Raw genomic sequence first — 16,780 nt, 5'->3', positions numbered from 1 at the left:
TATCACTGTATGTCATAGATAAAGCATCTACCTACCTACCTACCCATCTATCTCCGCAATTTCATCCATATCTTGAGAAATTGTCTGCTAATATCATCAATAATATTTTATAGGATTTCTGTGAAACAGAATGACAACAATAGTAGCGGAAACTTTCATTTCACTAACCTCCTTGTGGGCTGATATGTGCTCCAAGTTGTTTTCTAGAGCAAAGGAAAAGGTTATATACAAAAAAAAGGGAGAGGGGAAGATAATAAAGTAATTTTAAAGCATAGTGAAAAAGAAATATTTTGAAGGCAGGTGGATGTTAGAAAAATGAAAGGAGTTGGGGGAAAGAGTTTCAGAGAGTTGGGATGTAATGAAAGAATGATTGCAGATAGAACTGAGGGAGGAGGGATGAGGAACTGATTGGTATTGAAGGGACAGAAAGTGAGAAAGAAAATGGCTGACAGAGGTTGTTAAGCTATGAGCCAGAATCTTCCGTTCGGAGTGTGGGGGAGGGCCCCGCATGCCGACATGTAAAATGACGCACGGTGATGTTGGGTGTGCGTCCCGACATCACCGCGCATCATTCCGATCTTCAGTTCGGCAGGCGGCACCAGAGTCGGCTGCGTGCCTGTCGAACTGTCAAAGGCCTGTTAAGGCCATTAATCACCTATTTAAACTGATTGTCTGAGCTGCCCATCCAACCTTAGGGTTGGCGGGCAGGAGAAGAGCCCAGGCAGCGTTCGCATTTCTCATGAAACCTCATCCATGGGGGGGATGAGGTTTCATGAAGGGTTTATAAATTGAATGAAAGTTTTTATTAAAATACATAAACATGCCCCAGCTCATGTGACACCGTCACATGAGGGGAAACGTATGAGTATTTTTTTTTTCTTTCTTGCAATGTTTTATTATTGGATTAATCTCCCTGAGGCACGGAGCTGCATGTGCACAAAAGAGCGCAGGCCCCGACTCTCCCTCCTCCTCCCGCCTGCACAGGTAGCGCTGAGTGCTTCTAGGTGCATGTCACGCTGTGAGGGCCTTAATTGGCGGTGATCAGCTCCATGCCCGCTCCTGTCCAGCCATTCAACAGGGAGAAAATTCTCCCCATGGTGTCTGAAGTCATGATGGAATTTAAATGTGAGAAGGATCTTAAAATCAGCTTGGTGCGGCAGGGAGCTAATGGAGCTTACAGAGGGCAGTGGTAATGGAAATGTATGATTTAGCAAGTGAAACTTTGAGCAGTGGCAGTGTAGTTCATTTGTAATTTCTGCATGACAGAGACAAGGATTTGAAAAATAAAACCTGAGATTAAAAAAAAAATGCAGATTTGTGCTTCCATAATGGGGGCAGTGGGTGAATGGAGGGATGAGATGGAGGGAGAGGTAGAGAAGCAAGCAAGGGATGAGGGCAAGCAATATTGCCATCTTGGTAATAGAACAGATTCAGAACAGAAATTCACTGCAGCATCAAAAAGTACACAAAGACTCCAGATCTATCTGAGGGTGCAACTCAGAAAGTCGAATGAATCAAAGCCAGGAGCCAAAGGAGATTTTGCTGACAAGCTGGAAAACAATTTGGTTCTTCTGCATCTTAATGGTGGACAGAAGTGGGAAAAATTGGTAACATCTTTAAAATTAATGAAGCAGGTGGATAGAGAAATCTGGGTATCATTGGCAAAGATGTGGGAACTGACCCTATAACCAATGAATGATATCAATGAGGGGTAGCAAATAGATGATAGAATAGGTCAATCAAGGATGGATGCCTGATGTGTTATAGATGTTGGAGAAGGCGTGATGAGATATTTTAAGGCCAGTGATGCAGGCACAGGCCCTGGAAGAGTAGATGTATCCAGCTGAAATCTATGTTATGGGGCAGAAATTTCACTCAGCGGGTGGGCATGCCCCCGATCCACTCAAGCATGAAATGATGGAGTCAGCAGCGCACACGCCGACAATTAAAACGCCATTAAATAATCAATTAACCTAAATTTTTCACTGCCTGTCCAACCTAATGTAACTCCCAGTACATTTATTCAGTAAAAGAGGTTAAGATATAGGGCAAAGACCACAGACAAAATAAGAATTATTGTTTCATGTGAGTCCAGAGTCCAGAATCAAAGTCCAATGGAGGGTTCTTTCAGGGCCAGTCAGCTGAAGGCTGATATTGGATAATTCACTTATCCAGTAGATACGGCTTCCAGGATGAGGTGGGCCCATAGGGATGAATTAGTCTTGTAGGCGCTGGTACAGATGTTCAGAAGTTCTCGTAGAAACAGTGTAGTTGAGGGCCAGGCCATTTAAACCTGGACAGAGCTCTGGTTCTGCTGCTGTTCTGTTGATGGAAGATGGCAGACTGCCTGGATTCAGCTCCACAAGGCAATATTACAGGTTCTAGAAGCTTGGGGGTGGGGGGTCATGTGACATAACTCCCACCTCTTCCCTTGGTTTGGACAAAGGTGTATATTCCTGGCCTGGATTCTTGAGATGGATGATGTTCATCTGTTAATAAGTTCAGAGGTTTCAGGATCCTTTGTCCTCGCAGGCGGATTGTCTCCAATGGCCAGAGCCTGGATTTAGAATTGTAAAAGTTCGGCTCATAACTCCTTGGGATTTGATCTCTGCAGTCACAAGGGGCATTAGTGCCTCTTTAGAGATAATGAGGTTGCTGTTGTTTCCGAAGGCCAGATATTCCTTTTGTGTGCATCATAGCTGGTCCTGGTATCAGTCATTTTAAAGCTTTTGTCCAGTATTTTTTAAAATAATTTTATAGATTCGCCAGGATGATATATATATTTTTATAAAAGCAGAGAGTGAGATCCTAGCCCTCTGACATCACACAAAAGGTTAATATTAGTTTCTGTTGGCTATTTCTACAGGACATCGGAATACACAGGCTGAAACCAATTACTGTGCATCTGAGTTTTCCTGTAAAAAGGAGTTTAACAGGTTGTTTTTATTTAACACATTTATTGGTTTTAATTGGTTGAATAACATCTTGGATAGCTGATAGACAGCGTATTAATTGTCAACCATCACAGGTAATTCAAGACATCTGGCATACATCAATATTTCAAGCCATCCTTGGGTAGATGTTTAGACTTGAAACTGTCTGTGTCTGTCTGTATCTGGGCCTGATTCATGAATAGCTATGTAGCCAAAGCCTCCAAATGTGGATATATCGAGGGCTGCCTGAGCTCAGCCCTTCAGTCTGAAGCTAGCTAGGTGACTGGGATATTCCAATCGTGTGGTAATGTCTGTGACATAAGAAATGAGCAACTATTTTCAAGATGCAATATTATGTTTCGAAGGATTTTTGTTGTTTTTGTAAGGAGAACAGCGGTGTTTATAAAATACCGGAGAACATGAAATCAGGCGAGGTGTAAAACTAATCAGATCCACCAACTGAAATAGACTCAAATTACTCCCACTGTTTTCTACTGAATGCTGTTAGTGTATCCAGTCTACCTTAAATAAAATAGCCTGTTGATTTATAACCAGAGCCTTGATCTGAGGGAGTGTATGTTGAATCAGCCGACTGAAGCTGAGACGAGTCACACATTGGGCAGAAGTTTTTGCTGAGCGGGCAGGCGTGCTCCCGACCTGCTCGAGAGTCAAATGGCGCGTGATAACGTCGGGCGGGCGTCCTGACATCATTGCGCATTCATGTGATATTTTGGTTGGCGGGTGCGCGCTAAAGTTGGAAGTGATCCTGCCGACAATTAAGAGGGCAATTAAGCCCCTTAACGGCGCAATTAAAGAGATTGTTCATTGCCCGTCTAATGTTACGGTTGGTGGGCAGGCGAATCGGCCAGGCGGCCTTTGCATTTTTCAGGAAACCTCATCCACGGGTGGGATGAGGTTTCCGTGATAAATTAAAATAAAAATAAATTTCTGTGGACAGCATTTTCATTATCTACATTTTCAGGTGGCTGATTATGAAGCTTGGACACTTTTTTCTGGTTTGTGTGATGTTTATTTTAGGTTGTTCAGGTCTTCAGCTCCCTGAGGCAGCTCTCTGCCTTCAGGGAGCATCCTGTGAGCGCTCACCCGCGCTGACTTCAGCACTCGCCCTCCCCCTGCCTCCACCCTGGCAGCACTGAGCCTTTCAGCACACGCTTCATGCTAGCTGGCTGTTAATTGGCCAGCCAGCGTGAATTCGCGGTCAGGGGCCGATTGCGATCCGTTCCCCGTCCAATCCCAGACCCGCCAATCGCACCAACAGGCCGACCTAAAAATCCTGCCCGTTTTATCAATAACCTGCTGTGCAGCCACAAGGGTTTTTATTCAATCACTGGTCTTGCTTCATTTACCCAGACAGAGATCAAGTAAAGGAGCACCCTCATAGGAACATAGGAGCAGGAGTAGGCCATTTGGCTCATCGAGCCTGCTGCACCATTCAAACAGATCATGGCTGATCATCTATGCCATTTTTTCCCCACTGCCTCCATATCCCTTGGTGTCATTAGGATCCAGAAATCTATCAATTTCTGTCTGGAACATGCTCAATGATTGAGCTTCCACAGCCCTCTGGGGTAGCAAATTCTACAGATTCACCACGGTCTGAGTGAAGAACTTCCTCCTTATCCCAGTATTCAATGGCCTGCCCCTTAATCTGAGACTGTGTCCCCTGGTTCTAGACTTACCAGCCAGGGGAAACATGCAGCTTATATTTCACCTCTTCTATTTTTACTTAGTTCTGTTGAAGGGTCATTCAGACTCGAAACGTTAACTGTGTTCCTCTCTGCAGATGCTGCCAGACTTGCTGAGTTTTTCCAGGTATTTTTGTTTTTGTTTTGGATTTCCAGCATCCGCAGTTTTTTGCTTTTATCTTAGGGGAAACATCCTATCTACATCCACTTTGCCACGCCCTGTAAGCATTTTGTAAGTCTCAATGAGATCACCTCCCATTCTTCGAAACTAGAGAAAACAGGCCCAGTTTCCTCAATCTCTCTTCATAAGACCATCCCACCATCCCAGGGATTAGCCTGGTGAGCGTCCGTTGCACTCTCTCTACAGCAAGTACATCCTTCCTTAGATAAGGAGATCAAAACTGTACACAATATTCCAGGTGCAGTCTCACTAAGGCTCTATACAATTGCAGCAGACATCTTTACTCCTGTACTCAAATCCCCGTGCAATGAAGGCCCACATACCATTTGCCTCCTGCGGTTTGACCACCTCCCTAAACACGCTATCCATATAGTTCTCTGCCACGTGGATGCACCACAGTGACTCCAGCTGCCGCTTGAGTTCCAAAACCCGGAACTCAAACTTCTGCAGCAGGTGACACTTCCTGCCAATGTGCTTGTCTATGGCCCCCTGCCATACCTTAGCTTTTACAAACTATTTATTTTAAGATAGATGCTGCTGACTGCCTCAGGGTCCTCATTTCGCCCACTCTTCTTGGGTGAAAGTTCATAATCTTGTTCATAAGGGATATGAGGTCTACTTATTGCTGAATCTGAGAAAAATAGCCAGCATAAAATTAGTGTTGTGGATTGTTGTCAGGTGAACAAGACACACACACACATTGGGAACCAGCAAAGCACCCCATTAATGTTAATGGAACAGGGTCCCAAAGCATCCCCAATATAATAATAAAACACAGTTACTAATTTCATTTTAATTACAGAGTCATTATAATCTAAAGTTTGCAATTTCTGTTTACCTTTCAAGCTCTATGTCAACTGTGTGGGCATGACAAGTGCTACAGGCTGTGGATCTAATCACAAGCAATTAACTAACAAGGACAGGAAACAGGCACTTTGCCTCACTCAAAATGACATTTGAATGTTTCCGTGTTTCCATTATTTTCAATGGGAGATAAAATGTAAGGATAAAAACAAAAAGCTAAAAGCTACTGCGGATGCTGGAAATCCAAAACAAAAACAGAATTACCTGGAAAAACTCAGCAGGTCTGGCAGCATCGGTGGAGAATAAATCAGTTAACGTTTCGGGTCTTCATGACCCTTCGGCAGAACTGAGTATAGTTAGGAGAAAAGTGAAATATAAGCTGGTCTAAGGTGGGGGGGCGGGGGGAGAGAGAAGTTGAGGGTGTGGTGATTGTGGAGATAAGCAAGCAGTGATAGGAGCATATAATCAAAAGATGTCACAAACAAAAGGATCAAAGAGGTGTTGAAGGTGGTGATATTGTCTGAGAAAAGTGCTAATTAAGAATGGAAGACAGGATAGTCTATAGTGGAGGTGGGGTGGAAAGACTAAAAAAGTTTTAGTTTTAGATTTAAAAATAATGGAAATAGGTGGGAAAAGAAGAATCTATATAAATTATTGAAAAAAAAGGGAGGGGGGAGAAACGGGGTGGGGATGGGGGGAGGGGGAGTTTAAGATCTAAAGTTGTTGAATTCAATAATCAGCCCGGAAGGCTGTAAAGTGCCTAGTCGGAAGATGAGGTGCTGTTCCTCCAGTTTGCGTTGGGCTTCACTGGAACAATGCAGCAAGCCAAGGACAGACATGTGGGCAAGAGAACAGGGTGGAGTGTTAAAATGGCAAGCGACGGGGAGGTTTGGGTCTTTCTTGCGGACAGACCGCAGGTGTTCTGCAAAGCAGTCACCGAATTTGCGTTTGGTCTCTCCAATGTAGAGGAGCTGCAAAGCGGTCGCCCAGTTTGCGTTTGGTCTCTCCAATGTAAATGTAAGGCTTCTGTGAAAGAAGATGTTTAGAACAAAATAAATATGTTTTTTTAAAATTAATTTCTCATCACAGACATTCAAATGGAACATATTACAAGATCTTCTTTAATTGTCTTCCTCTTTCTTCCAGTTTTCTTCTCCTTCTCCTTTCCTAGAAGTAAGGATTCCTTGATGGCGAGTTGGATCTCACCCATAAAATTGTGCTAAGATATGAGAACTGAAATAATGTGGAGTAAATTAAATAGGATAGACCCAAAATTGTACCACCTTCTCCAATTCAGTCACTGATGTACGGGCATGCAATAAATATTAATAACATCACACAACATATACTACGATGCCAAGACTGCTTCAAGATGCTTATCTGATGCAGTGTTTCGATATTCTTTGACAGTTTCCCTCAGCAAAGTAGCATCTCACACATTGCAGCAACTCGCTAAGGGTTCTCTAACAGGACCTTCCAAAACCCTACTACCTAGAAGGACAATGTTAGCAAGTTCATGGGAACACCAACACTTCCAAATTTCCCTCCAAGTCATACATCATCCTGACTTGGAAATATATTGGTGTTCCTTCATCTTTGCTAGGTCAAAATCCTGGAACTTCCTACCTAACAGCACTGTGGGAGTACCTACATCTAATACACTGCAACATTCAAAAGGTTAGCTCAACATCACCTTTTCAAGGGTAATTAAGGATGGGTAATGAATGCTGACTTTGACAGTGATGCCAACTTTCCATGAAGAAGTGAAAAAAAACTCATTTCATGACTCCCACCCACTTTATCAAGTACCAGGAGAGAGGGGATTCTGACCTCATGGGCACTGCTGATAAAGAAGCACTCTTGTCTAAGCAGGATATGACACCTGTGTCCCCGCCAGGTCTCATCCAAAATGTGGAGATCCACTAGCTGGATTTGTGCTGGATACAGTTTATTGTGAGACACAAGCAGTTTAGGAATATGAATGTTCAGATTGTCGTAATAGAGACTGTGGGATTAATTTTATAAAAAATTTCCCCTTATTAGACCTTAGAATGATTAAGAGACCCATCATTTCTTTGATGTATCCATATATGGCGATGTGGATGATACCATTGATATCCACTGTACTAGCCTTGAAGGAGCGAGAGGCATATAATCAAGGGATGTGGTAATTTTAAGAGCCACAGGCACTGCTGTACCCAGGTGTGATGCCTACAGGCCTTCCTGAAGCAGGTAGCACAGCTCCATAAAGCCACTCCTTAAAAAGCTTCAGAATATCGAGGCAATCTTCTTCTCCTAATGGAATGGCATTGCCTGAGCCTGTAGATGTGCAGAGTGATACAGTATGGCATCGGACAGTACATAATTGGTTCCATCTGGCATATCTTCACTGCTCATCCACGTTAGCAAAATCAATTGACAGACGAGCAGAAACAACGTTACTTATTTTAATAAACTTTCTGTCAGCAGAAACAGTTTTCTAAAAGAAAAGCGCTTCCCTTCAGGATCCTAATGAGCAAGAACTTGGCTAAACTGTAATGCCAACTCAGATTAAATTTAGGAATGCAGCAGCAAAGCGATGTATGAAGCATGTAATTTGGTGCACTCCTTATTTATGCACAACAACTACCTAATGAATACTTTATTCACAGTAGTGCATGTCATCCTTAACATTTATACAGCAATTTCAAAGCAGGAGAAAACCAACAATGAAACATGAGCAAATCTGCCCTTTCAATATCACTGACCACTACTGAAAATTTGCCAATTGCATGGGCATGATTGTATTCAGTAATTTCTAGGCCTATAAGCCCTAGCCAATATTGCCTGGTGCACAACTTGATTCGTTGTGCTTGAGGTTTCTGGATCAAAAGTGAAGACAAATAATATACAGCAATTATAAATTCCTTCAAGCTGCTTTGCCAATTTGAATATTCAAGTGCCATCCGAAAGACTAAGGAGACACAAGTGACTAAATTCAATTCTGAAAGATGAAAAAAAAAATCACTGCTCCAGTTCATGGATTTAGAGACTTTTGTTGCAAAGCCAACAACTACCCAAATCCTATTTTCACTCCCATTTCTGAAAAAGTAGCTTACAGCACTGCAGATCAAAGAGACACAGAGCAGATGTTTCCTGCTTATTTTCATCTCATAAAAATTTCTATAAATGATTAATTGTTCTAAAAAAAAACAATGAACCATCTTGGTTATGCCAATATATATGGGTATGAAAAGGACTATTAGTGGTCTTAGCACATTATTTTCACACTCTTATTTTCAGTGCACAAATTGGATGATAGCTTTGATAGTAGAATACCTCTGTTTTCAAATATCTACTTTTATTATGGAGATTTCGTCAAAAGTATTATTTTTTTAAAATAAGGAAGGGAAATAGGTGAAACACATTAAAGCAAATAGAATGCACACATATTGATTGCAATTACTTCATAAATCCAGGGAACGAAAACACCCAATTGTACTAGAGCAGTTCCTGTGAGATCTGGCAGAACTGTAGTATCATTAACACTATTGTTCTGTAATTTGGAAATAATATTTTTTGACGTACTAATGAGATACTATGTAATGAAATCTTTTGGGTTGTTCCGTGACAAAACAATTGAGACAATTTTGATTTTTTAAAAATCCATTGAACACTTCACCTCCTGCAGATGCAGCATTTTAGTTTTGTTGATGCCAATTCTCACCAAAGGTTTTCTTTAAAACTTCCAACATCCATTTTATTAGACTTGTAATAAGGACACCATAAATAAGCCCTAATATGATCAGTTGTTGCAGTTTCTGATAATGCTTTGCAGTCACATTCCACACAGATCTGTCCAATTACAAATGGCTTTGCTATTGTGTTTCTGAGATTGCATTTGGCCAAGGTACACAGAATATTTAGGCCAGCAAAGTTCAAATTGATTTTAAGCATAGGAGTTAAGGTTTTGAAAAAAAAAAGGAGATAGGGCTGGATTTTGCAGTTGGCAACAAGGCAAGGAGCTCCCCTTCACCTTGAAAAAACCTTCCCACAAAGATCTGTGATGTTTATTTCCTCTATCACAATATCAGTATCATTCTGGCACCAGCTATGGAGGATTTCTGGCATCCAGGAACAGTGAAGTCATCAAGCAGGTTGATCAGCCAATCAAAGTAAAGAACATTCACAGGCAGCAAACCAGGAAGTAAAACACACTGATAATCATTCAATTTTTTAAAAATTTTCAGAGTGTGTAATAAAGACTAGGACCTGAAATTTGAGCACATTGTGTGTGTATGATCAGCAGCCTCAGAAGCAGACACGATATTCGCTTCTAGCAGTGATGGCAACTGACATGTGATTTCACGTTGGCTGGCCAAATTAAGACCCGGCCAGCGTGAAATGCGCCCAGACATTGGGGCAGCCCTGCTGGCGGGGTCAGGAGAATGGCAGGCACCGGGTCCAATGGGGACCAAGGGGGATGGGTTCAAAAACTGCACAGACAGCTCCCTGAAGGCTGCCAGGAGTTGGTGAGGAGCCTCAGGGAGATGTTCAGGAGATAATTTAGTATCTGGCAGCAGTTATGGCCTCAGCATCTGCTGGGCATGCCAGGCAGGAAGACAATGCCTGTGGGCACTCTGACGAGTGCTTGCATACTCCCGTGGAGGCAGTGAGCACATGGCATAGTATTCTCATGCTGCGGGATGGCAAGAGAAGGCTACCCCATCTGATGAAGAAGGCCTGGGTGGACGTGGTTGCCCAGATGAGCGGACATGATGTGCGCCGCACATGGATCCAGTGTCGGAAAAGGTTTAACAATCTTCTGCAATCCACAAGGGTGAGTACCAATTTTGCTTGGAACTGTGTATAGATGTCTTGGAGGGTGGCTGTTCATTGTGGCACTCACGGGTGTGAGATGCAGAGTGCCAAATGGCACATATCCCTGTGCCAGCCAAGGCTGAGAGATGTGTCCACTTGCCTTGGGTGTATATAAGGGTGAGGTGTGCCAATCTGAAGGGCACCTCAAGCTGGCTCTCTGGGGGTTGGGGATGCAAGGCTGATATGGTGTTGCATGTAGAGGATGGGTTAATGAATGCACTTTGGTCCGTACAGGAGAAGAGAAGCCATAATACACTGGAGCGCACACAAACAGGAGACGGGCACAGATATAGGCACATCGGTGGGCAATAGCACATCAGATCAGTTGGTTGTGCAAAGTGGTGAGGGCACATCACACTCACTTGAGGAGCTGGCAGAGGCAGGGAGTGCACAGCATGCCAGCAGTCGGAGGAATCTTGGAGACCAGGATGATGCTAAGTCTGAGGCAGATGATGAGCCTCTGGAGTCATCCATCAGGCAGCAGATGCTGGATATCCAGCGGGATGCAAGGGGGATGGGAGACGGGGGGGGTTGGGGGGGGTGGGGAGTGGGTGGGTGGGGGGGGTGGGGGGGGAAGATGGCGGGGGGGTGATGGTGGGGTGGGTGGATCTAGCGGAGATCCCTGAGGGACTGAGTGGCATGGTCTCTGTCATGTAGGAGTCCATGAGGAGCATGAGAACTGTGCTGACCCAGAGCTTCAAGTGCACTGCCTCCTCCATTGAGAGAGTGGCGACTCTCAGGGAGAGGCAGCTCCAGGAACTGAATCAGGGGTTTCTGGGGCTGCACTCAGGCCTGCAAGACCATACACAGGCAGTGACTTCAGCAGGTCACTGCCAGTATGAGAGATGGATGAGGCACCTAATCTATCTGCTAGGTGCCCGTCCATCAATGGTGAGCAGGAAGGTTCAAACCAACCTCATGCTGCATGTCGCATCTGTAGGCTTCTGTCAGGACCAAGGCAGCAGCTCCTCTGCCAATGCCCATGGCAAATGATAAGGCTGTGACAACTAAGGAGTGCCCAGCCATGGCGCTGGACACTGCCTTCTAGGCGGTGCTTGCACAGGCTTTGCCAGCCAGAGGATGTCAGCCAAGGTCATCAGGACTGGCAGGACATCACAGTCAACAGGCTGCCTCTAATGTTGCTGCCAGCGAGATGGGAGGAGTTGGGGCGGGTGGGCGGTGGTAGCACTCGTAAGCGGAGGTTTGCAGCAGTTTAAATGCCCTCTAACCAAGGGCAATTAGGGATGGACAATAAATTCTGGCCTAGCAAGTAATGCCCACATCCCATGAACGAATAAAAAGGTTATAAACATGCGGGGTTGGCACGGGCGATATTACTTCAGTGGAAACGTGTTCTATGTTCAAATTGTGATAACATGACCAGCATTTAAAGCTGTTATTCTGTTTCATGGTCTGAATGCACTTGTTTTTCATAGGTGTTGGGCTTTGGGGTGGCTTTTGACAAACATGAAGGACTGCAAACGTTATTTCAGAGGTAGTTAGGTGACATAGGGGTCACAGGGTGCCCTGATCAGGAACATTCAATGTTCACCCCAGCCATCACTTTCAAGCCATGCCTTGGATGCCCAGCTGAATAAATGGAGAATCTTTGTATTGACAGGTTGGCGGGCCCGCAGCTGATTTTGCTGCACCCCCGCCTTCCTGAAAATTTAAATGGGCGGGATGACGTTGGGAGTTCCCCCCAACGTCATCCCGCGTCATTTCATGTGTCGGTGAGCGGGCCCTGCCCCCTGCTCGCCAACGGCAAAATTCAGCCCCAGATTTATAAACTTAGTTTTTCAGGGTCAGAGAGGCTGTTGAATAGTAATTATGGCTAAATACCCTGCTAAAATCTCAGTGATACCTCATTCAACAAGACATAACATTCTTATTTGTTTTTACAATGAAAATAACGTGTAAAACATTGAAGTTTATGCCAAATCATTGATTTATGTGTTGATTGCATCTGTGGAAATGCAGGATATTCTTGACAGCAACTTTCAGATTTCTGCATTTAGCTGTGTGTGAGCAGATAACTGAATTTCTGTCACTTTTGCAGAGTTATGACAGCAAATGCTGACAGTTTCATGATTGTTACAAGTGCAAAATCCAGGCTATTAACCCAAAGTTGTAAGATCATAAATTGATTTTGGAATCCAGGCACACTAAGGTATATCCCTATGAATGAACTTTTTGGTAGTGATAGGGTCAATGACGATGCATATCTCAAAAGTGTTGTATAAAATACAAAATTCCTCTCCTTGTTTCATAAGCAATTTATTTTTATTAAACAATTTACCCAGTTCACTTGGCAACTCAGGAGGTAAATATCTGATGTTGTGCAATGCCTTGTAAATGAGTAAGGAATTAAAGCAGAGAGAAAATAGCAGCAAGACAAAATACACACGAAACCACCTGTAAATTAGCAACTGTGCAAACACTCAACAAATTCAATTTCTAGGTTGACTCAATTGTGTACACTGCTGCATTTAATGGATCGGATTAATTGGGGATATTTTCCAATGTTGCTCCCTTGGCGATAATCTCACTGTGTGGATTGCTCACCCATTGAAGAATCCATCCAATTTTCAATTCTTCAACTGGGTAAAAATTGAGCAGGTTCCACAATGGGTAGGTAATCCATTCCACCAGGTATTGACCAGGCAGCAAAATTGAAAATTACCCTGAAATACTCTCGGGTGTTTGATGGAACAGCTTTCCAGAATGCATAATTTCCATCCTTGGTATCTTGACCAACATTCCTCTCAAACTAATTAACTGATTATTCACCTTATTTGCAGTTTAAAGGCTCTTACTGTTGGTTGCAGTTATGCCGACATACCAACAGTGACTCCATATCAGAATCAATCTATTGGCTATGAAACATTTTGGCTGTAGAAATGCAAGTCCTTCCTTTCAAAGGAATGAATTACTAATAAGACAAGTCCTGCCTTGCAGAGAAGCAGCCAGTTCTTTCAACCAATCATAGAATGGCATTAAACAGCTTCCCAGTGAGACTAACAACCCAAAAATATGATAAGAGCGGGGAGCACAGAATTGAGCAAGTACATATATATATATATATATATTATATATATATAAATATATATATATATATATGGAATGAGGTTTAAGCATTAAACAATGAAAAATACAGCAGAACAGATCACATCCAGCTCTTTTTCAGAACTACAAAAATAATAATTTCCACTCTTTGCTTTGGAAGACTGATAGTTCAAAAATATGTCAAAAATATGGAATTGAAACATTTTTCATTTAAGTGAGCTATTTGCTGCTTTGCAGTTACCTCAGATGGCACCCTGTTATATCATTTATTATAGACAAAATGTGGTTTACATATAGAGAGGTAATTTGTAGGTTCTTAAACTTATATCAAGGCTTCAATTATGAAGAGGTGACAAAACAATATATGTTATTCCTGCTGATGTACAAACTTCAACATGTAGCTTTCAAACTTTCATAAAATTAGACCATTACATTATGGTAGAAGCAGTAAATTAAATAATGAGACATTCCATTGGCTGCAACATTTTGAATCATATTGTACTTTCCTTTTATAATGTGCAGCACTGTAAACTGCCTTTAGGCAAGGCGACTGACTACTGTAAGCAAAATTTTGAGCTTAGCCAGAATACTCTGTACAAACAAAGTTAATAAATATATACAAAGGCTCAATGGTCTAATGGTTAACATTTGTTCATAGTTGACATCACAAGTTAAAGTGGCATTTTATGCTTCAATGTTTTTCATTCAGTGAGTCTGGGAATTTGGAATGCTCTAAAGTTACCACCTAATTATATGTTTTCCCTTTGTGCACCTAATTATCCAAGAAAGAATTCTTATAAACATGTCTTCTTACCTCAGTCCATTACAGAGATTCTTTTTATCAATTTATTTACTGTGAACTCTACTCTTTATGCCTATTCACAGGTCTGCTTTTGACCCTATCCAAGTCTCAGGAAACAAGTACCTACAGGACAACTGTAAACACTCAATTATAAGGAGTGTTGTGTATATTATAAGTATCAGGCAGCAGACGCATGGGAGCGCCACAACCTGCAAGTTCCTCTCCAAGCCACCCACCATTCTGATTTGGGACTATATCGCTGTTCCTTCACTGTTGTTGGGTCAAAATCTTGGAACTTCCTCCGTCACAGCATTGTGGGTGTACCTACTCCAGATGGACTACAGCGGTTCAAGAAGGTGGCTCACCACCACCTTATCAAAGGCAATTAATGATGAACAGCAAATGCAATGCTTGCATCCCATGAAAAAATTTTAAAAAGACCCACTTCAGTTTGTTATTTCTAAATTTATTTTGAACTTTGTCCTCCTACGCTGTGTTACAGACACTTGGTTCCACTCATCTCTGCTCCCCCATTGTCCCCTACAATTGGACTTTCTGCACCTCCCACCACCAGCATCCCCACCCCCACGCCACACACACAAACCCTGCAGAGGAGGGATTTCTGTTAGGAGCCCACCAAAATTATACCAACAAAGCTGACCCCATACTTGCTTCTGGGATCAGCAGCAGAACATAAAAAACTTCAAAAAACTGCAGCACCAATTACTTTCGACCAACTTTCCACCAAATACCTTGACTTAAAATGAATATAAAGTCAGGGCTAAGAAAAGGCCATTGAAACTCATTTCTCAAGTATGTTTGCTTTCCCTCAATCTGATTTGGCAAGAGGGAAACCTGTGGCTTTATTTCATGGAGTCTTTTAAAACTTAAAATGGATGCTGGCCTTCCTCAGTAGCTTTCAAAAAGGCTACGGGAAATGGGTTGTCGATGGGAACCAGTCTGAGTTGATTGATTTAGAAATTAGGTTCCAGGGATATATGCTCTCAGTCCAAACTGAATTGTGCATCACCAAGACCTTAACAGCTACATGAGACTCAGAAGATGGGTGACAAATTGCACATTATCATTCTATGTAAATGTCTCTAAGTGTTCTGCCCTTTAATCATGAAGGATTGACGGCAGTGTATTCAAAGTCCTTTGCACTAAGTAAGATCTGTTCAGTAATTTTTAGCACTAAATTTTATGGCTGGACATGTGTCTGTGCTGTTCACATACAGCATCATATCTTATGTGTCTACCAAGAGTCAAATGGACCATTTCAGTTTAAAATACTTATCAGAAACTTCTTTTGACAAGAATAACCCTGTGTGGGTTAATTCTATTTTTATTTTGGTAAGGTATTGTGTCTCACCTCCTCTGTTTTTCAAACTTTAAATAAATCTGACCAATTAGTTTTAACCTTTTTGTATTGACCCAATAGTTTGTTATTTTCTATGTTTCAGAAGAGATAGGTATCCTGTATGAGTTTTAGTCCATAACATCCTGCAATCAGCAGTTACTTTTTAAAACCTGGATGCACTAACCCATGCACAGCAAATACGCGATCCAGTCTTGGTTCCTAGTTTGCTTGTGGTAACAAAATTCCAGCTGTGAACACAAGACAAAATTGTTTGGAAAATGTCTGAACTGTAACTAATTGTACTTTGATTAAACAAGTGTTTTTACTTCTATTGCTCCACTTCATAGTGGTTTTCCAATCACGTGTCATTTTCTGAGTAGACAAGATTTTCCTGTCCTAAATGTTATATTTTCCATTCTAAATTTACTTTCGACCAAATTTCTTTACTTTTGGTGTGTTTTAAGTAATAATCTGGATTTATCTTATTTATTATTTTGCACATTGCAGTAAAACCAAAACCTCAATCTACTTTCCTTCAATGCCGTAAATGTTAACTTTAGCTATTTTTCCTTGTAGCACATTCTTTAACACTTGGGATAAGTCTTTTTGCATGTTTTTAGTCTTTTCCAATGTAGGAATATATTTTTGTAACCTGTCACCCAAAACTGAATGCATTGAAAAGTTTTGGCATATTTTCCATATTATAAAGTTAACTTTAGTTAGGAAAGGGTTACAAAGTACTTGCAAAGGTTTTACAAGAATTTAGTTGCAGAACAGGTGCATTATTGCAGCTGTGGCTGGTCAGCAATGAGGCCTAAAGCTTAGGAATTACAAGCCCGTAAGAAACACAGCATTCACCCCATTCAGCCTGGACAGTTTTTAAGCAGACATCTAGCGATGTCAGACTGTAATGTTGTTATACACCAGTGACTTAATCAGTGACTCACATTCCCTGGTAATTGCATGCACAGAGAATTTCAAATAGTTTCTTTGTATATGCATCTGAAAGGATTGGTGCTGGTTAATTCATCAAAAGAAAACTAACACAAATGTTTTTGCAATGTTACT

Source organism: Cetorhinus maximus, chromosome 19, assembly GCF_964194155.1.
Source record: "Cetorhinus maximus chromosome 19, sCetMax3.hap1.1, whole genome shotgun sequence".
Taxonomy (NCBI): domain Eukaryota; kingdom Metazoa; phylum Chordata; class Chondrichthyes; order Lamniformes; family Cetorhinidae; genus Cetorhinus; species Cetorhinus maximus.
The sequence above is the reverse complement of the archived record's forward strand: the minus strand, read 5'-3'. Positions refer to the sequence as shown.